Source organism: Octopus bimaculoides, chromosome 3 (assembly GCF_046866305.1).
Source record: "Octopus bimaculoides isolate indiv1 chromosome 3, ASM4686630v1, whole genome shotgun sequence".
NCBI classification, from domain to species: domain Eukaryota; kingdom Metazoa; phylum Mollusca; class Cephalopoda; order Octopoda; family Octopodidae; genus Octopus; species Octopus bimaculoides.
In genome coordinates, this window is record NC_142930.1 from 60366640 (window position 1) to 60389880 (window position 23241).

Sequence of the window (23241 nt, forward strand, 5' to 3'; positions counted from 1 at the left end):
ACGAACTAGTAGAAACGCTAGCATGCCAGGTGAAATGCTTAATGGTATTTCGTCTGTCTTTACATTCTGAGTTCAAATTCTGCCAAAGTCAACTTTGCCTTTCATCCTTTCGGGATCGATTAAATAAGTACCAGTTACACATTGGGGTCAATGTAATTGATGTAATCCCTTTGTCTGTCCTTGTTTGTTCCCTCTATGTTTAGCCCCCTGTGGGCAATAAAGAGATTAATATTTCGTCTGTCTTTATATTCTGAGTTCAAATTCTGCCAAGGTTGACTTTGCTTTCATCCTTTTGGCGGGTTGATACATTAAGCACCAGTTTGTACTGGGGTTGACCTAACCAACTGGATCCCTCCCTCAAAATTTCAGACCTTGTGCCTAGAATAGATTTTAAAATATTAATTCGGGAGTTATCACTAAGATATTTACCACTTCTGAGGTTCCACTTGCTATGAAATATATGTTCCCGGATCTTATCTACACCATTCTTTAACTCTTGGGTGTGTGTGTATATATATATATATATATATATATATATATACATACAAAAATAAGAGGAATGACCAGCAAAAGTGGACTCCTATATGCTACGAAGAATATGTTCTCAGAAAAAATTTTGCGACACAACAGACTGTAAAAGGGCAAGACAAATGAAAAAATACTAAATAAAAAAACGATTAACCTACGTACCATGGTTTCACCTGTTAATATTTACATAAGTAAATATCGGCAAGATCATCAGCGTAGTCTGTCGATTTATAAAATATAATTTCCAGAACTACACACAGGACGTCCGCCCGAGGGAAATTTATTAACTACAGAGTTATTTCCGGACTTAGTGCGCCAGATTGAAGGCATTTGAAAGGATACACTGAATCTAAATAGTAGAACTCTACACGTGCTCTCTTTGGGGTAAAATGTAAAGCTTTGTATAAGCTTTGTTGTGTTAAAGAATGGTTATCATAGTTGTATTAAAATACAGTTATACAGTCTTTGATAATGAGAAGATAATGCTAAAAAATAGAATCTTTGACAATGATAGGAAAATGTTAAGTTTACATGAAAGTGTTCAAAATAGGTAGTAAAATAAATTTATAATTATTTTAAGTTCATCAAAAATCATGGTTGTATAGAAGCATGTATAGAGTAGGTATCATATTTAAGTATTTATACAGAATTTTAGGGGAATGACCAACCCTTCCATCCTTCATCTCGTGTCTTGTAGTGTGTGTATAAGAAATATTTACTATTTTTAGAAATAGTGTGGGAGGCTGGTTGGTAGGGGGAGTGTTGTGGAATAAAAATGATTTTTTGAGTTTCTGGGCTAGTCTATCATCGTTCAGTGGTTTTTGGGACTGGTCTTAAAGTTCAAAATGGTGTGAATGTGCATGTGTCTCTGTGCACGTTTCTATGTGTGTGTATATATATGTGCGTTTGTTTGTGTGTGGGGAGCTTTTTTGATTGGTCTTAGAGTTCAGTGTGGTGGGTGTATGGGTCTGTGTTTGTGTTTATTTTATATTTAGCAGGGTGGTGCATGTATATGTGTGCACATTTGTGTGTGTATGCGTGTGATTTGTATTTGTCAGGGTGCTGTGTGTACGCATGTGTGTGTACCTGTTTGTGTGCGTGTGTTAGTATGATTCCTTCTGCATATATGCTTCTATACAACCATGATTTTTGATGAACTTAAAATAATTATAAATTTATTTCACTACCTGTTTTGAACACTTTCATGTAAACTGTTTAAATAAAAAGCCCCTCTTAACATTTTCATATCATTGTCAAAGCCCGTGGGAAGATGAATGGAAGCATAATATCACCCCCTCAGAACGTCCATATATATATATGATAGAGCTTGTGCTGGGATCATTGGTGTCAGTGTTGGTATTTCCACCACTATTGCTGCTGCTGTTACTGTTGATGTTGTGGGATGATCCATTGCTGTTATTACTATGGTCGCTAGACCTGGGCATCACCACAGCCTCATAGATGACTCTGTCAACTTAGCACTGGCACTCCCCTGCCTCTGGACATACATTGTACACTCTACAAGAGCAACTGGCTTCCTCTTTTTATGGGTGTTAGCTAATATACTTTACATGTTGGATGTGCAACTAAAGGAGACCTTTAAGTTGTGCCTATTGAACAAACATCAATACCTATGTGTCTGCATGAAGTGTTTGTCCATTAACCTGAAGAATATTCTTCACACACAAGTCTTGACATTGAGTGAGAAGATTGGGGCAAACCAAATGATGTTCTGGCGGTGCTCCCTTTTGTGGATGCTAGGGCCCAGCATGTAGGAGATACTGTCCTTAAAACCCACTGAACACCAGTGCTTCATTGTAGCAGTGGGGCTATGAGAATTTCTTGACTTGAGGATAGATTTGAGATTCTCTTGCTGACACCCTTCACTAGGTTCTTGAACACAATATAAAACCAAAAAGGTAAAATTCAATTGTCACTAATTGTGACTGATAGTGCAGAGTAGCATGTACATCATTAGAAATAAGAGCTGAAAGCCCTTATAGTCACAACAAACATATATCTATGCACTGACAGGGAAGATAACCACCCCACAGTAAGCAAGATCACCATACTAGTCTAGATTCGCTTAGAATTAAAGTGAATCAATGGTAACTACTCCATTACTGGATGGTTTGGCTGAATCTCAGCTGTCAGTATCTAGTATTTATCATATGAATCTGTCTGATTCATCAAAATGCTAGTGTGAAAATTATAAAATAACTAGCAGAAATACCCGGCTTTGCCCGGGTTAAAGAGAATAATGAAATCTAAAAACGCCGTCTAGACTACGCAACCCTCAACTGTTAGTAGCTACGATACCATATTTCTACATTAATAACTCTCCAATCCATGCCAGCATGGAACATAGACATTAAGTGGAATGCTAGAAGAAAGTTTTCAACTCATATGTATATAAAGTAAATACACGTAATTCAGAAACACGTTTTGTGTATTTTATTTCATAACCAAACAAACAGGTACAGATTATAAATAATGAAAGACCAATTTTGGTGATTCATTTGACAGAGGTAGTAGAGAGACAATGCGATGATAAATCTGAGGTTGGATCTTGAAAGTTTGGATGAATGCTGCCTCAGTTAAATCTCTTGTGGTTCCAAATGATGTCATCTGTAGTACAGCGTCGTATTGTCTAATTTTGTTTTGCAAATGTTAGGAATCTTGGTCAGTTGATTGATGATAACAGTTTCTTCAATAGCTCTGGAGGTTGGGGATTGCGGAATTGTTGGGAATGTTTTTAACTTTGGTGTTATATGTATTGCTTGAATTTCTTTGACATATGAAATATATGTATTTTCACTGGGTTTGTAAAAGAGAGTTGTGTAGTTCTCGAGTTTTAGGGATTCACACAGACACACAGACAGACAGACACACATTCTCATCTTTATATATAGATATATATATATACACACACACACACACACACCCAAACACACGTATATATATGTATATCAATATAAATATATGAAAGTCAATGAAGTTTCGTAAATGAAGGTGATCATGTACATACTTTCTTGCTGTTGTGATTATAACACTTCATTGTAAACAATGTTCCTTGTTTTCCCTTGTGGAGCATATGCAAATAGGTTTTTTTGCTGCCCACTCTTGAGCAGCCAACATACAGTTGTCCATGTGAGAAGCAGGGCTCTTCCAAGAGAAGACCAGCTACAGACAGTGCTCATCTGTTATGTTCGGGTTAAAATTTCATCAACATCAAAAATATATGAATTTTCATGGGAGTTATGGCTGTTATGCATAGAATATAATTTCCAAATTGCAGACAAAATTTACAATTGATAAATGTCTTAGAACAACCAGTCTCTCATCTGGGAAGGCCTTGAAATCAATGTTACCAACTGGGGACTATGTGTGTCGCAGTGATAATAAAAAGACTCAAAGGAGGTCTGCAACGAAATAATTTTACTCAACACTTTGCAAGTGAATCAGTGGAGGCAAAGATGCGTCTCATTTATTTGACAATTTATGCACCACATTGCAGAAATCACAATGTAAGTATATCTGAAAGGGTAGTCTTACACTGTTGTACCGTTGAATTACAAATAATGCTCATCTATTATGTTAGGGTTAAAATTTCATCAACATCAAAAATATATGAATTTTCATGGGAGTTATGGCCGTTATGCATAGAATATAATTTCCAAATTTCATAAAGATCCATTCAGTACTTTTGACGTAGTTTTGGATAAGAAAACAAATGACTAATGTGTGTGTTTGTGTGCATGTGTATGTGTGTGATGGGTGTATATATGTATAGATATCTGTATGCATGTATATATATGTATATATGTATATATGTGTACATATTACATGTACATCTATATATATATACATCTACACATATGTATACATATACATGTATGCATATAGATCTATATCTATATGTATATATCTATATCTATATGTGTACATATACATCTCTCTCTCTTTCTCTCTGAAAGTATCTATCATTACAGTATCGAAATGTGATTGTTTCAGTTAGAGGAATAATGTGTACATATACATCTATATGTATACATATACATCTCTCTCTCTCTCTCTCTCTCTCTCTCTCTCTCTCTCTCTCTTTCTCTCTCTCTCTGAAAGTATCTGTCATTACAGTATCGAAATGTGATTGTTTCAGTTAGTGGAATAGTTTCATTTTTAAAGTGAAAGTATTTGACATGAGTGTTTTTGTTTCACTTTTGACACGTAATACATAAATAGTGGAGGAGATATTATGTTGCCGTGGGCTCGAACTCTGCAAGAAGTTAAACAATTTTTTTGACTAAAACACAACTGGAACCCTAAGTAAGGCATCTGTAAAATTTGAATGAAATTGGTTGCGTAGTTCTCGAGTTTTAGGGATTCACACAGACAGACAGACAGACAGACAGACACACATTCTCATATTTATATATATAGATGAAGACAGTTATATGCAATATAAAACCAAAAAGGAAAAATTCAATTGTCACTAACTGTGACTGATGGTGCAAGGTAGCACCTACATTGCTAGAAATAAAAACTAAAAGCCCATATAGCCATTTTGGGTTTTTCATTACTTATACCCACCGCAGTTATTTTATAATTTTCATGTTACCATTTTGCTAGATCAGCCACTGATTCGTATGACAAATACTATCTACTGACAGAAGAGATTTAGCCAACATCCAGTGATGGTTTGATAAGCTTTAATTCAAAGTGAAGCTAGACTAGTATGGTGATCTCACTCACTGTGGGGCAGTTATCTCCCCTTTCAGTGCATAGACATGTGCTTCTTGTGGCTACAAGGGCATTTAGATCTTATTTCTAGTTTTATATATATATATATATATATATATATATATATATATATGAATGTATTATCATCATCATTGTCATTTAATGTCTGTTGTCCATGCTGGCATAGATTGGATGGTTTGACCAGAGTTGCCATGGTAGAAAGTTGCTCCAAGCTCCAGTATGATTTGGCATGGTTTTTATGTCTAGATGCCCTTCCTAATGCTGACCACTTTACAGAGTGTACTGGGTGCTTTCACATGGCACTGCATAGGCTCCATAACATGGTACTGGCACAAGTGCTTTTTATGTGGCACCAGCACAGGACTCTTGGAAGCCAATCCTCTCTATGACAGGGACCGGCTGTGCACAAGTCACCCTGGTTTAATATATTACATTTTGAAGATATTTCTTCGATAAATACATTATAAAACATCAAATATTATTAAGTTTGAAAATGGAGAGATTCAATGGATATAAACTAATTCATTAATTAATTAAGATTGCCTACAATTGTTTCACTTCACACCCAATTTAAATTACAAATTGATCAGTTGAAATACTCCAACAGACTAAGCAGATGAAAGCGTGCTTATTGTATGTATGTGTGTGTGTGTGTGTGCATGTATTAATATCTTAATTTTTGTTTAAATACAATAATAATAATAATAACAATAATATAAATAATGAATTAAAGTATACAAGAATAAAAATAAAGTATAAAAATAAAGAATAATAATAAATAATGAAAAGAATGAAATATATTAATAATAATAGATAAATAAAATAAAGATTAAATAAATAGTCTGTTGGAGAATTCCAATTGAACAAAATGTAAACTCTGTAATGTCCATTTTGCCCTGAAGATTTTCCACCCAGGATACATAAAATGCAAACTTATATTATTATATATGTTTTGTAATTTAAATTGGGTGTGAAGTGAAACAAATGTAGGCAATGTTAATTAATTTATATCCAATGAATCATTCCATTTTCAAACTTATTAATGTGTGTGTATGTGTGCATGTGTGAGTGTGTGTCCATGTGTGTGAGCGTGTGTGTGTGCCTGCGTGTGTCTATGTATATATATATATATGTGTGTGTGTGTGAATATATATATATATATATATATATATATATATACATATATATATACATAGATGTATATATAATACATATATGTATATGTATATATATTTATTTATACTTGTGTATATGTAATAAAGTACTGGTGATCCCAAAACGAAGGTGGTATAGGTGTACACACTCAATAAGTGAGTGTGTGTGTGTGTGTGTGTGTGCGTGTAAATATGCACACACAAACATACACACACATATACATACATCTATACATATGTATGTCTTTGTTTATTGTTTCAAATTACATTTGCTTACTTTCGTACATCCACCCTGTATTGTCTTGTTTGCTTGAGCCCTAATTCTTACCCAAATCTTGCAGGTGCTACTGATATACAAAGTTCTCAGTCGTATCACTAAAGGTATGAAACTGAGTATTAGTATTTTTGGTCAATAACTGATGAAGAATTAAGATCTTTCTGTGTCTGTCCTATGTGTACGTTTTGTAGTATTTAATACATTTTTCATTTATTGAGCAACTGAACATCACGCATCGCGACTTTTGTGAATAGTAAGTTTATATATATATATATATATATATATACATACACCTATATGTAAATATGTACACACATATATATATGTAAATATGTACATATATATACACACCTATATGTAAATATGTACGTGTATATATATATGGTGGTTGTCTACTCCTTAAACAGAGTTTGACCACCTCCTGCACCTACACCTTAGCCCTTTCATGGCGTCTGATGTGGCTTTTTAAACCAGACAGTGTTTTGAAAAAATCACCCACACAGATTGCACCTCTGGTTTGCACTACCAATACCTGCAAGTAAGTTCTGCTCATTGTGGATCCTAACATGTCTTTTAAGACCCCCATTGGATTTGCACACCCTATATATATATATATATATATATATGTATATATATATATATATATATATATATATATATATATATATATATATATATGGCAAATGAAATACGGAAGATGGAATATATGAGAATTTATTATTAATCATGACAATTGTTTTGACACATCTAGCATCGATTCCTCAAGTCTTTGGTCGGCCCAAAGCTACCGCAGAAGACACTTGCCGAAAATGCCAAGCAGTGGGACTGAAACCGGAACCATGTGGTTGGGAAGCAAGTTTCTTCAACACAGCTACCCCTGCACTTATACATATGTGTGTATGTATATGTATGTAAATATATACATACAAATATACAAGTGTATATATCTGTATACATAGATACGTGTTTATATATACACACACACACACACACATATATATATATATATATATATATATATATATATATATATGTACATATATATATATGTGCATATATATATGTACATATATATGTATGTTTGCATATACATCTATATATATGTAAGTATATAAGTATATACATGTATATGTTTATATTATAGGAGAGCCTTTTAAGTGGATTATGGTAAACAGAAACTGAAAAAAGCCCATCACATGTGTTTGTGTGTGTGTATGTGTGCATGTGTGTATGTATGTATACACACACACATGTGTGTATATATATATATATATATATATATATATATATATACATATGGTGGTGAAGGTGCGTAGCTTAGTGGTTAGGGCATTCAGCTCATGATCATAAGGTCTGAGTTCAATTCCTGGCAGCACATTGTGCCCTTAAGCAAGACACTTTATTTCATGTTGCCCCAATCCACTCAGCTGGCTAAATTGAGTAGTACGTGTATTTCAAAGGGCTAGTCTTGTCACATTCTGTGTCACGCTGAATCTCCCTGACAACTACGTTAAGGGTACATGTGTCTGTGGAGTACTCAGCCACTTACACGTCAATTTCACAAACAACCTGGTCCGTTGATCGTATCAGCTGAGACCCTCATTGTCATAACCAACTGAGTGGTCCACACAAAATATATTTATATACACACACACACATTATACACATGTATATGTGTGTGTGTGTATATATGTGTGCATGTGTGTGTATACATGTATGTATATGTGTGTGTGTGTTTATGTGTGTGTGTGTATATATATATGAGTATGAGATGGAACTCTGTTTCATATCAGGTGACACTTGTTTTGTTGTTGGCACTCCGTCGCTTACGACGTCAAGGGTTCCAGTTGATCCAATCAACGGAACAGCCTGCTCGTGAAATTAACGTGCAAGTGGCTGAGCACTCCACAGACAAGTGTACCCTTAACGTTAGTTCTCGGGGATATTCAGCGTGACACAGTGTGACAAGGCTGACCCTTTGAAATACAGGTACAACAGAAACAGGAAGAAAGAGTGAGAGAAAGTTGTGGTGAAAGAGTACAGCAGGGTTCGCCACCATCCCCTGCCGGAGCCTCGTGGAGCTTTAGGTGTTTTCACTCAATAAACACTCACAACGTCCGCTCTGGGAATCGAAACCGCAATCCTATGACCGCGAGTCCGCTGCTCTAACCACTGGGCCATTGCGCCTCCGGTGACACTTGTAAGCAAGTGTTTTCATCATCTAATCTTCCATGAAAACACATTCAGTCATGGGGAAATATTATGTTGCTTGGAAACAAGTAAGGGTTAGTGACAGAGTTGGGGCAGCAAGCCATAAACAATCTACCTCCATGAAGAATACTGCATGACCCACGTCAGAATAGAATAGTAGAAACAACGATGATGTTGGTGAGGAGGATGATAGTGATGATGATGATGATGATGATGATGATGATGATGATATTGCTGATGATGAACAATAATGACCAGATGTACTTGGTTCGCAGCATCAGCACAAAATACAATTTTGTGCCAATAGATAAAAATATTTGGTCTTAATTAAGCATAATCTCATCATCATCATCAACATCATTGTCATCGTCGTCACCATCATCATCATCATCATCAGCAGCAGCAGCAGCATCGTCATCATCTCACCATCATCATCATCGTCATTTAACAATCACATTTCCATGCTTGCATGTGTTTGAACACAGTTCGTTGAGGCGATTTTTTTTTTTTTTTTTGCTGGATGCCTTTCCTGTCACCAACCACCACCTGCTTCCAAGTATGGTAATATTACCTGTGACCAGACATGTTTACACAAAAGACTAGAAACAAATGACACTGCTTGCACGACAGTGACATTCATTTACAACTAGCATATGACATCAAGGTAAAGACACAGTGACACACACATACATGCATACATGCTTGCATGCACACACATATATATACACTGTGTGGCACCTTGGACAAGTGTCTTCTACTATAGCCTTGGGGCCCACCAAAGCCTGGTGAATAGATTTGGTAGCCAGAAGCTGAAAGAAGCTTGTTGTATATATTTGTGTATGTGTGTCTTTGTGTCTGCGTTTGTCCCCCATCATTATTTGACAACTGGTGTTGGCATGTCTATGTCCCCATAAGACAGACAGTATAAGTACCAGGTTTTAAAAAGATATATAAATGACTACAGGGATCAATTCATTCGACTAAAAATTCAAGGTGGTGCCCTTTGCATGGCAGCAGTCTAGTCACTGAAACATGTAAAAGAGATAAGAGAGATATAAAAAAAAACAAAACAGGAATCTGTATTCACCATTACATATGTTTCATTTGCTAATAGGAATCACAGAATCGTACTTGTTGGGTAAACATCCAACGTGTGCAATTCTGTGATTCCTATTAGCAAATGAAACATGTGTAATGGTGAATAAATAATACCAGAAAATTTTCCAGATTCCTGTTTCTTTTTTTATATGATAACTTTGTAAACAATAATTCCAGAATCTTCAACTCACATCAATGCAATAATGACAATAACTACAGGCTGGATTGTAATACTGGAAAAAGCAGATGTACTTCAAGAGGACACACTCTGGATTTTAACCCTACATATATAATATACAGGGCTGGCCCTAGGGTTGCTGGCATCCTGAACTTTGTCCTGGCAAGCTGAACTTCAGTGTGTACAAGCTGACAGCCATGGAAATTTCCTTGCGCACCCTACCCCTTCCAGCACATGGTGCCCTGGGCGACTACCTGAACTGCCGGTACCTTGAGGCAGCCCTGATAATATATAAGTGTGTGTATATATATGGCTGAGTTCCTTTCGAGTGCTGGGCCTCATGGAAGCAAGTGGCCAAGTTCCTTTCAAGTGTTGGGCCTCACAGAGGCAATGACCAAGACCGTTGACATTATGTTGTGATTGAGAAGAAGACCCATCAAGCTGAGCAAAATCACAGTCATGGCAGATACCAGTGTCATGCAAATGGCACCTGTGCTGGTGGCATGTAAACGCACCCATTACACTTTCAAAGTGGTTGGCGTTAGGAAGGGTATCCAGCTGTAGAAAACCAAGCCAAATCAGACTGGAGCCTAGCACAGCCTTCCAGCATGCCAGCCCATTAAAACTGTCCAACCCATGCCAGTATGGACAACGGACGTTAAATGATGTTGATGATGATGATGATACATACATGGCACAGGTGTGACGTATGATAAGAAGCTTGCTTACCTACCACATGGCTCAGGCTCAGTCCCACTGCATGGCACCTTGGGCACGTATCTTCTATTACAGTATCAGGCTGGCCAAACCCTTGTGAGTGGATTTGGTAGACACAAACTGAAGGAGGTCCATCATATAGATATGTGTATGTGTGTGTGTGTGTTTGGCCCCTACCACTGCTTGACAACCAGTCCTGGTGTGTTCACATCCTCATGACTTAGTGGTTTGGCAAAAAAGACCAATAATATAAGTACCAGGCTTTAAAAAAAAAGTACTGGGATTATTTGACAAAAAATTCTTAAAGGCAATGCCCCAGTATAACTACATTCATGAAACTGAAACAAGTAAAAAAATACACACACACACACACACAATGGGCTTCTTTCATTTTCCGTCTATGAAATCCAGTCATAAAACTTTGGTTGGTTTGGGGCTATTGTAGAAGATACTTGCCCAAGATGCCATGCAGTGGGCTGAACTCAAAACCATGTGGTTGGGAAGCACACTTCTTACTACACAGCCGTATTAAATAAATTGCGGAGGAGAAATGAGAGATTTTTGTGTTTATGCTTGTTTAAAGGAAGGCAGAAATGAAACCATTTCATTCAAGACTCAAAACTAGGCTGCAGATTATAGTATCATGTCTACCAATGATTATTTAAAATTTGGAACAAAGCCATACGTTTTTGGTTGAGATGTCAATTAAATCGAAGCCCTGTATATTACTGGTACTTGCTTTATTACCACACCCCACAAAAAGAAAAAAAGAATTAAGGCCAAAGTTGTGACTTCAGCAGTATTTGAACTCAAATTTTATCACTGACCTAAAAATAATGATTTTCTAATTTAGTCACAATTTTGAGTGAGGGGTAAGCCAGTGACATTGACCCTATCAACCCCGAAAGGATGAAAAACAAAACTGACCTTGGTAAGATTTGAACTTGGAATATGAAAAGCCAGAAGAAATTTAACCAGGTCTCTTTTGTCTGACACTCTAATGATTCAGCTAGGTTTTTCTAGTTTAGGCATAAGGGGAAGGTTTAGTTAATAGCATAGACTCTAGTATTTGACTGGTAAATATATTTAATCAACCCAAGAGAAAAGATAGTCTTGGCAGTCTTTGAACTCATAATCTAAAGATTTGAAACCAGTCCTGCAAAACAATTTTTCGGGCACTCTAGCAATTTTCTGCCAGCTCACAGCCTTTATAAAATAAGCCTTATAAAGCCAGCAAATTTGAGGTAAGGGGTTAGTCAATTATGCTGACGTAAGTACTTGACCGGTACCTTATTTTATCAACTTTGAATGGATGAAAAGCGAAGTTGACCTTGGAAGGACTGAACTCAGAATGCAAAGAGCTGGAACAGATGTTACAAAGTATTGAGTGTTTTTCCAACTCTCTATCCATGTTGCCAATTTGCCACCCCTTATAAAAGTGATTTCTAATTTTGGTACAAGGCCAGTTATTTTGAGGAAAAGGGTTAGTTGATTATATCAACCTGAGTACTTGACTAGTACTTTATTTAATTGACCCTGGAATGGTGAAATGCATTCCCAGCGAACCATTAAGATTTAAAATAGTAAAGAAGTTAGGTGGTAAGAGATAAATGGTGGGGAAAAATATAGGAGATTCACTTCTTCACACATTTACTGACGCACCTCTTGACCACTTAAAGACCCAAATCAATCAGGATTGGTTTTATAAAGCTGAAGAATCGGAATGTTCGATGTCGGTCAAGTGGAGTGTAATTAACAAGTGACCTGCTGTGCCAAAAGGAGACTTGAGAATTAAGTCATTCATAGCTTAGGTTAAAGGCTTTAAGTCTAATAAGCTTGTTAAATAGTTTTAAGACTGAAAGTTCTTCACATGAGGATAAATATTCATTCATTCTTTATTTGATAAATGAAATATTTTTTTCCATTCAAAAAACATTCCAAATAGAAGCATTTCACAACAAATAAACAAGACAGATATTAGTTATTGAAACATATATTGAACTGTTTTTGTATTAGAAGTAAGGACGACAGTGTTGGAGGAGAATCAATGGATATTGAAAGCTGAGACATGACAATAGAAAAGATTAATGTTAAACAAACACCGATAACTGTTGATATTTTTCAGAGAATATTTAACATTGCATGTTAAGTTATTTTTATTGTCAGGGTTTGATACGACTGAACATGCTTTCGCGCCGCCCACCCATTTCCAGCTTTTTTTCTGTTTACAAACGAATATAATTAAAACCATACTTAGCATGAAAATGAAACCTTTCTAAAAACACACATTACGAGACACACAGACACACGCATGTATATGCACACACACATACGCATGTATACATATAAGCCACACCGATTAAATTTCCGTGGTTGGTAATTCATTCTGTATCGATACGTTCGAATGGAGATATTTAGATGTTGATGGAAATATCCGTTTCGTCTATAGTTTTAAATAATAGTATACCCAACATGAATGTAGGTCTATTTATCCAGTCAAAAGATGAAACTACTACATTTTTCTGCTCTTGCTAGTCACGACAGACGTAAGAATTTATGGCTATCCTTAGCGTGTTTTCCGTTCCCAAACGATATCTGCTGAGGAATTCTAGTTGTTGCGTTAACCCCAGTGACGGCTGCCTTCAGCCGTGACATCATTTTTACCGAAATCTGCGCCTACGAAGGCACTACCTAGTATCAGTTTTTCCATTGCCGAAAAGATTAAAAAGTCATTTTATCTACTATGATGTATATTTACAAGGATATTACTGCGGCGGGAAATGTTAAACAGCTCCGCACCATTCCATACGGACATTACATCTACCAAGACAGAGACTAGTTACAGGTTCAAAGTAGGAGGGAAGTATGTCTTGTTCAAAACAAACTAGCCAGCTGTGTCAACGTTACAAGGTTTACTTATTTTTAGAATATAAAAGCAAATTATCTACAAGTTGTTCTATTACTGCAATGGAATATAGCAGATCGAAGACAGAGACTGACTAAAGATAGTAACAGCAAACTGGAAATTTATCATTTTCCACCACATCCATTACAGATATCTTTTATCTTTCAATTTTTCTTTCTTTCGTTTTTGTTGTTGCTGTTGTAGTAGTGCTGATTTATCTTTTCTTTCTTAACGCTCATCTATTCCGTATTTTGGATCCCCACATTGTTTGCATTTACGTTGAAAAAAGAAAAAAAAAAAAAAAAAACAGGGGGAAAAAAAAGGGAAGGAAAAAGAAACATGCAGAAAGCTAGGTCGATGTGTATGTTGAGTTGAAAGATGGTGCGCGAGAGACTGGAAATTGTTTCTATTCTATTTAGTTGCTAACAAGTGCTGCTACCGTTTTAATTCTCCGCGGCTCCGCGAGAGCCAGTCTGCCCCGACGTAGGTAGAATGCATCCCTCTCTGAGGAGAAAACGGCACAAACAGTGGTGGTGCACAGTGCCAAAACCACTAGCATCCAGTGCCAACCTAACCCGAGTAGCAGGAATAAGTCCACTTTAGCAACGATTTAATAATCACTTGCTTAAGGTTGTGATATAACTGTATCGGTTTGCTTTTTATTTATTGCTTATTGCAAACTCGATCCTGAAAGGACGAGGATTTCATCTATAAAAAGTATGTAAATCTTGCTTTTTGCTTCTTCAGTTTATATATACATATACATATATATATATATATATTCATTGGCTGGCTATTTTATTTCATTTTGTTTCACATTTACAAAAAGGAAAAAGAAAAAAAAAAAAAATATTAAAAAAAAAAATTGAAAACCTGTGAAATCACTGTCGTGTTGGCTGCCCGATAAACCGGCTCTTAAGACTCGAGGATTATTATCATTATTATTATTATTATTATTATTATTTACCACAATCAACATCATCATCACCATCCTCTTCTCCGGTGTCACTGCCGCTGTCGTTATCAACTCTATCCGCCAACCACTATATGTATGGGTATCTACTACATTTGGTGATCATCAACTCTCCACTATATGCTGAGGGACACCTGACAATCTCTCATTAGGTAGGTATGTACAAACCATGATGTTGTTATTGTTGTCGCAATCGTAGTTATTTATCATTTATCGTTGTTGTTATTGCTGATGATACTTATAATCAGTATTGTTTGTTTTTTATTTCGTTTCCCTACACCTACCTACATTTGGTGATTTTTTCCCCCCTCTTTGATCAGTTTTTCAAACCCCCCTCTCTCCCTCACTTATTCCTTATCTCGTGTCTCAAAATGAAGGGCTTGTGGTGGACCTGCAGCACCACACTGAACAAACACAAACACACACACATATGTATATTTATTTATGTGTATGCGTGCATGTGTTTGTGTGTGTTATGAATATAAACTTCCCTTTGATAATTTTTCGTTTGCCGTTTTCTGTGTTTGTTTTTCTTTTTTTCGTGTCTTTTGTTACCGCTAACGAACGTCACCATTTCTATGCATCGCTTTGGCTGTCTTAACGCTTAGTAGCAATTACCGTTTAAATATTATATCCACGCGAACTGCAGCCGCTGCTTGCTTACAGCGTGTGGTAGGCATTACTATACACGCAAGTGTATATACTTAACCGCAACATACCCCCGGAAAGAAACGAAAAGATAAACGTAAAGGAAAAAAACCTCACATTAAGCACTTTATACACACGCTTGAAAAATCTGCGTGCTTGTATGTGTGTTTGTGTGCGTGCGAGTGAGAATACCTATATATTCATTTAACTATCGATATATATATATATATATATATATATATATCTGTGTGTGTGTGTGTGTCTGTAGACACGCGCGCACACTTGTATATACACATATACATTCCAACACATACATATACTAATAGATAACTATGAAGAGGAACCCTCACATCAAGAGGCTATACACAATTGATTTTTTTTCTTCCCCTCTTCTTGTACCAGAATCTAAAATGTTCACGAGAGAGCGACTGTGAGAGATGAGTATTTTGTGAAACCACGCCGTCGACTTTGAGAAATGGTGCTGCGACACTGTCGTAGCGTTGTTTAGTAAGATGCTAGCAGGAGGAAACTGGTTATGATTAGTAGCTTTATATCATTATCAATTATTGTTATTGTTATTATTGTTATTATTACTGTTACTATTATCGTCGCCACCGCCGCCGTCACCACAATCATCATCATTATCACCATCACTGTAATCATCATCATCATCGTCATTTATTTATGCAGAGTAGGTTCCCCGCACGGAAAAGAAACACATGTATGTAGAGTGTGTAAGATTTCTACTAGACTGCAGCTCGTTACAATAGAGCCATGCATCAAGCGAAGGAATTTTCAAGTAGACGCTTAGCATTCTAAAACTGTGTACGGTCATTACAAATACTACTTCCCACCCAATAGTCAAGGTAGGTGCCATTCCTCTCTCCTTCCCCTCCACCAACTTTGGGATTAATTCTCCTTTCACACTATTCAAGGCATTCATGTTTGTTATCCTTAACTAGCACACGCACGCACATATACATACAATACAATACAATACAATATAATATAATATATATCTTTTGTCTGCGACTGGGTTCTTTGCTATTGACGATTGAAATTTGCTACCTACATATATTATACAGAAACAATCTTACAGTCTCCCCTCCCTCTATACACATATACACACACATCTGTATGTACATATATATTAGTATATATATATATATATGTATATACACACACACATGTATGTATCTGTACACACAAGAAAGTCTACGACTATCGACATGATATTTGATGGTGATAAATAGCTTTCAATTTGTTAGTTCAGCTTAGGTGGTCAAGATATGAAATGTTCATAAAGTTTGCATATATATATATATATATATATATATATATATATATATATATATATATGTATATATATGTGTGTGTGTATGTATTCGTAATCTTTAATCCATCCATCATTTTCAGTCTTCTTTCTGTGATACCTTAGCTGATGATAAACAGGTTAACGGTGTCAAGTGCAGGTGTAGTTAATTTTACACTGTGAGGACAGATAATTCTATTAGCATTTAGCATAGGTTTGGTAGAGTAGTACCCAGCTATAGTATACAGAATAGATATCACTGACGTTTTGTGAGAAAGTGCACGCATATAAGACAAGCCGAACTAGCGCATTCGCAGCAACCTTCCATTCATCAGCTTCTGCTGTGCATCCATCGCCAGTGCCCCTGTCATGACTGGCCACTTGATCGCGTGCCTGTTTGATATAACACGATTCATGTTTCATGTGTACCTAGCTATTACACACACAGACTACCGTGCATCTATTTTGACTAATCAAGTGTGTAGTTGTTTTTTTTTTCGGTATTCTCTTTGTCTTGTTCTTTTATTTGTTTTTATTATTTCCTCTTCTATTTTAAATTCCTTTATTCACCGACAACTGTTAAATTATTGAAGAAAGATATAAGATATACATCGATCGAAGCTGATCTGAGAGTTTTTTTTCTCTCTCTCTTTCCCTTCCTTTTCGTTTTTGGTGATTAGATACCTAGATGCGAATTTTCCGGGTTTCTGCATTCAGACTTATCTACTGCTACTACACACATCGTCTCTCATAGATTATTTCTATGCAACAATTTCTCTTCTCATAGGTCTTTGTTTAATCTATGATTTCTCTTCTCCTTCTTGCATTCCCTTCCATTCTTTCTTGTTCCAATTCCTCTTTTACGTACGTTTCATTTAGCAAGCCACGGCAACTATTGCTTTTTGTTCACGGTTCCACCCATTTAGCTATTTACCTTCAAACTATTATTCACTTGCCTTTTCTGTTTTTTTTTTAGCCTATTCCTACTTCAGCCCATTTTCTTTACAGTTGTCACCATGCATTTTCCCCTTTCCACCTGTTTCTTTTGTAACTTATATTTCTGATACCCTCCCATTTTCTTTTTTCTTTTTGCATCAAACCACCTGCACGCTACCTTACAGGTATGGTGACGGGGATTCTTTCTGTATTCCAAAACGGCTTCAATTCTTTCACTTCACTCTGTTTTAAGCTCCTAATCTCCTGACATTATCTCATTAAATTTTATTCCAACATCAAACCAACAGTTGCATTTAAATCTTTTAAGGTTACTTTTTTTTTTTTCATTTTACTGATATTTGAACTTATACACCAGATTTTTGAATTCACGAATTCTCGACGTTCTCTTGAAATGGTCTGTTATCTATCACCATTTTTCCGAAATAGAAGAAATGTTGCCTTAATTTTTTCTTTTTCTACTCCTGTTTTCAATATTTCATTTAAACGACATCTAAATATTATTTGTTCTACATTACATTTTGTCACCAACTACTAACCATAAGTATCACGAGGCGCTCCGTTTGGTAGCTTCTTAATTCCGTACAGTGCTCTTAGATTTGTATGTGTGTATATAAATTTATTTCAAAAATAAATGCATCGGAATTCATCCAGTAAAATCTCTCCCCAACGCTAGCGATATCTAACTTGTTAATGACAAGGTCAGGACGAAGCAACTATCACTTTTACACGACACTGCCCACACTCCCTTCTTAGAGCCGTTGAAAAAGAAAATTACCATTATCGGAACAAATCTGTCTTAACATTGACATGTGACTGTGTCTTTATGGAAAATAAAATTTTTTAGTTGCGATAAGGAATAATATTTAGCTTTTTGTGGAAATTACGCAAGATTTCGGAAGGAAATTCATGGAATTGAATTTTTGGAAGCCATTTCGATTTCATTCATTTGAAATAGTGTTAGCTGATTGCTGTTTCTTTTTGGTTCTACTGAACTAATCTTCCTTCAAAATCGCTTGTAGCTATTGTTTTCTATAAATTATGATCTGTTCTATTGTATATGTCACAATTACGAAAGAAGTCTTCTCTTAACACGCGGATCTTCGTTTTCTTCATGGAACATTGCAACTGTCACTCAATCGTCTTCTCCATTTATTCCATCTTCTAACACTTCCGCCATCTTTCTGTAAGAATATCTCTTGTGTAATAAGCAATTAATCGAGATGATTACTGAAAATAGTTCGAATATCGGGGATTTTTGGTCCTGTTGTTTTGGGTTTCATTTTTCTTCCTCCCTTATCGATCTCTAAAACCGCTGCAAATCTAAACAACTCCATATGCTCTTTTACTTAAGCTGTCACTCGTTCCATTCCCTAACGTAAATGGTTGTAGTGGCTCACTTAAATTAATTACTATAGCCATATATAATGTGTGGCAAAAAAATAAACTGAGAAAATCTAATTCCTTATCTTGTAACGATTTCTCAAAGGCATCAAGTATACTCAAGGAAAGCTTTCGACTACCTTCTGTAGTGGCATACTTTCACTAACATAAACATGATCGCAGCAGCATGAAAGAAGCAACAAAAGTATAATATCGACCTTTTGTTGCTTCTTTTCCCTTTAGCGGTTTGAATAGCAAATCTGTTCAATCTGTCTTGATATATGAAATATAAAACTTTCACTCAGTGGGCTTTTGTCTAGTTATAAACCTATTTTTTTTTTTTTTTTTTTGCGAAATTTATTTTTATAATTTATGATTTCCCTTTTCCTTATTATGTAAGATATTAAAATTATCAATCGGAATTTTTTCATCTTTCTGAATTTTCACTTATTTTAATTCTCTACATTCAGTCTTGAAATATCATACACTGGACATCATTAATCCATAGAAAACCAATAGATTTTGCTTTCGGAAAGGTATTGTGTCTCTAGTTCCTAATGAGATCTGCAAGCACTGCCACTTAGCACCATCATTGTGTAACGACTACCCTTTCGCAACTTTGTCTTAAACTAGAAATAAGTGTCCAGTTTTAATAGGTTTAACTAAATAATTTTCGTGAAGAATTTTATTCAGAGAAACGTAATACAGATTTCTCACTAATACAATATTTGGTATTTTTTTTTTTACCATATTTTAATGAAGTTGTGGCTCAATTTTTTTCTTCCTTAGAAGATCAATGGAGAAAACCATAACACTACTTATAATAAAAAAAAAATAAAAACTTTCCTTAACATATCCGACAAGAATGTCTTGGTAATATAGTTTCAATATGGAACATATTGAAACATATACTTTATAGGTAATACCATTCAGGGTTATATTATGTTATATTTAAAACAAAAATTTTTCTTAATCCTACCAAGAAACATCGAATTGATGTGCTAAAATAAAAATAAATAAATAAATTCTTCTGGGGAAAAAGTTTTCTTCTGAAGGATTTTAAATAGAATAAAATTTAAATTCACTAGAGTTAAGAGAATCTTTGTAAAAGGAAAGCGAAAATAACGCAATAACGTGATTCCAGTGGGGGTTTTTAGTAGTCATATTAACTTATACACAAACAGATTTTAGTGTCATTGCATTCAAATTAAAATTTCTTTATAACTCTATGTGCGTTCGTATGTATGATATATCAATGTACATATGATTTATGATTGTGTATGCACACAATATTTCATTACACACACACACACACATATATCTATATATATATATCTATATATATAGTGTGTGTATATGCACAAACATATACAAGCCTGTACATATAGAGTATATATAAGTATATAAATATATATGTATATGTATTTATATATATGTGCACACACACTCATAGTATGTTCACACATATGTGTCTTTAAATATGTTTGTGTGTGTATAATATGTATATATATATATACATATATGTATGTGTGTATATGTGTATATATATATATATACATATATATGTATATATATATGTGTGTGTGTGTGTGCATAAGTATGTATGTGTATAGATATGTATATATGTGTATGTGTATATATATTATGCATGTGTATATATATATATATATATGTACATATATGTGTGTATATATGTGTGTGTATATATGTGTGTATATATATATGTGTATATATGTGTGTGTGTATATATATATATGTGTGTGTATATATGTGTCTGTATGTGTATATGTGTATATATATATATGAGTGTATGCATATATATGTGTATAAATACGTGTGTGTATATGTAGTGTATATATATGTGTATATATATGTTTGTATGTATGTATATATATATATATATATATATATATATATGTATGTATATATATATATATGTATGTATATATATGTGTGTATATATATATATGTATGTATATATATGTGTATATATATATATATGTGTGTGTATATGTATGTGTATATATGTGTATATGTATGTGTATATATGTGTATATGTATGTGTATATATGTGTGTATATATATGTATATATGTGTGTATATGTATGTATATATGTGTGTATATATATGTATATATATATGTGTGTATATATATGTATATATATATGTGTGTATATATATGTACATATATATATGTGTATATATATGTATATATATATATGTGTATATATATATATATATATGTATGTAGGCATATATGTATGTGTAGATATATATGTATATATCATGTCTATATTTATATATGTGTATATATATATATGTATGGAAATGTATATATGTATGTGTATATTTGTTTGTATATATCTATGTATGTATGTATATATATATCTATGTATGTATGCATATGTATGTGTGTGTAATGTGTGGATATATATGAGTGGGTACATTGGTATGTGTGTACTGATATCTATTTATCTATCTCTTTACCTGTGTTATCCATCTGTTTGTCTGTTTTATCTATCTGTTTATCTATCTATCTATATTTATATGTACGAATGAATTCTTTAATGAAGTATGGTTTTGTGTGTTAGGGCAGTTTACAAGCTACAGATTTTCTTTACTCTAGTTATGTTGAAGCATACATTAATTTTTCAAAATAAAATTGCTTTGCAATTTTTTTTCATTTTTTTTCCTTTTCTGTTTTTTTTTTTTTTTATTTTCTTATATTCCATTTGTCTGGTGTCTTTTCCGATAGGAAAGTTAATTCAAAAATTGTCTTATCCATCCATAAAGGAAGTATTCATTCAATATAGCGTTTGACATAAATTAATTCCAAATATGGTCATAAATTGTTATTTTCCTCTGTCTTCTATCAAGGAAAATGAGTAAGACACTGATTGATATTTGGAGCTAACAGGATAAAATTCTATCCTGATCACTACCAATTAAATCCATATATCTTATGCTATTGTTTTACCTACTGAAATTATGGAAGGGATTTATTTATTTTCACTCCTAATTTTATTTGGCAATCTTTTTGCCTTGCGTTTTGAAAGATATATATGTATATATATATACACACACATACACACACACACACACACACACATATATATATATATATATATATATATATATATATATATATATATATATATAAACACACATGCACACACTCAGACACACACACAAGCAGAAAAAAAAAAGCAGAAAGGCACACAACATTAGACACACAACAAAAAATATAAATTTTTGGTTCTTTCTCTGTCTACTTTTCTCAAAATGTTTGCTTTACTGATAAAAGTCTGTCATCTGAATTATGAGAAGGAAGAACTGTATATAGTGTTATTGATATATATATGTATATATTTATGCATGGTATATTTTTCCAAGATACTTATCTTTATTTTCTTTTTCGTTTTTTTGAACTTTTATTCATTTATAAGTTTTATACTAAAAAGAACACATGCAAAAAAAGAAAAGAAAGGATTTTATAAAAGACATGATTATTTCTTTCTCTTACTGCTTAATATTAATTTCACTTCTAACTCTTCTGTTATAATATGCTTGGAATTTGATATTAGTTAACAAAAAAAAAAAAAGAGAGAGAAAGAGAGAAAGAGAAGTTTTAGTGTGCTTCATGCAATTACCCTCAAACAGAATTTATTGAAGGAAAATCAATAGACCAGTTTAGTGAATTGTATGGTAGAGGGTTTAGTTAGGCATTGGAACCATTCTGAGAAGAAACCTAAAAATGGCTCCAATGTGATATATTATTGATGTTGAAGTGAATTCATACTATAAATACCGTTCAGAATTTCATATATGAATAGAAATATATAGATTGATTCTGTTTGTACTGTTTCCTCATAATCTTTCTATTTGCATTTCTGTTTCCTTTATGAAATAATTTGTATTGTTTTTGCTGTGTGTATATGTGTGTGTGTGTGTGTATATGTGTGTGTGTGTATATGTGTGTGTGTGTATGTGTATGTGTGTGTATGTGCACGTGTGTGTGTGTGTGTGCAACAAGTGATGTGATGTTTAGTGAGGAAATAAATCCTAGACAGGAAGAGTGCAATTACGTGTACATGCTACAGTGTTTAACCTTTTTTGAAATTTTCTATTTAACATCAATAATT

The 23241-nt window shown here is 34.2% G+C and overlaps 1 protein-coding gene across 17 annotated transcripts in view; it reads left to right on the top strand.

Moving 5' to 3' along the window:
* LOC106874729 (uncharacterized) overlaps positions 1-23241 on the top strand; it is a 1612306-nt gene that overhangs the window by 1205121 nt on the left and 383944 nt on the right. For 2 of the 17 annotated variants that reach the window (XM_052966439.2, XM_089349031.1), the window contains exon 1: positions 14821-14954. The exons of 4 other annotated variants lie outside the window; for them this stretch is intronic. The gene's annotated coding sequence lies outside the window, so the exon portion shown is untranslated. Of the gene's footprint in view, positions 1-13463; positions 14959-16175; positions 16317-23241 lie in introns of those variants that run through there. 11 more of the 17 variants (XM_052966442.2, XM_089349027.1, XM_089349028.1 and 8 more) reach the window with 10 other exon arrangements.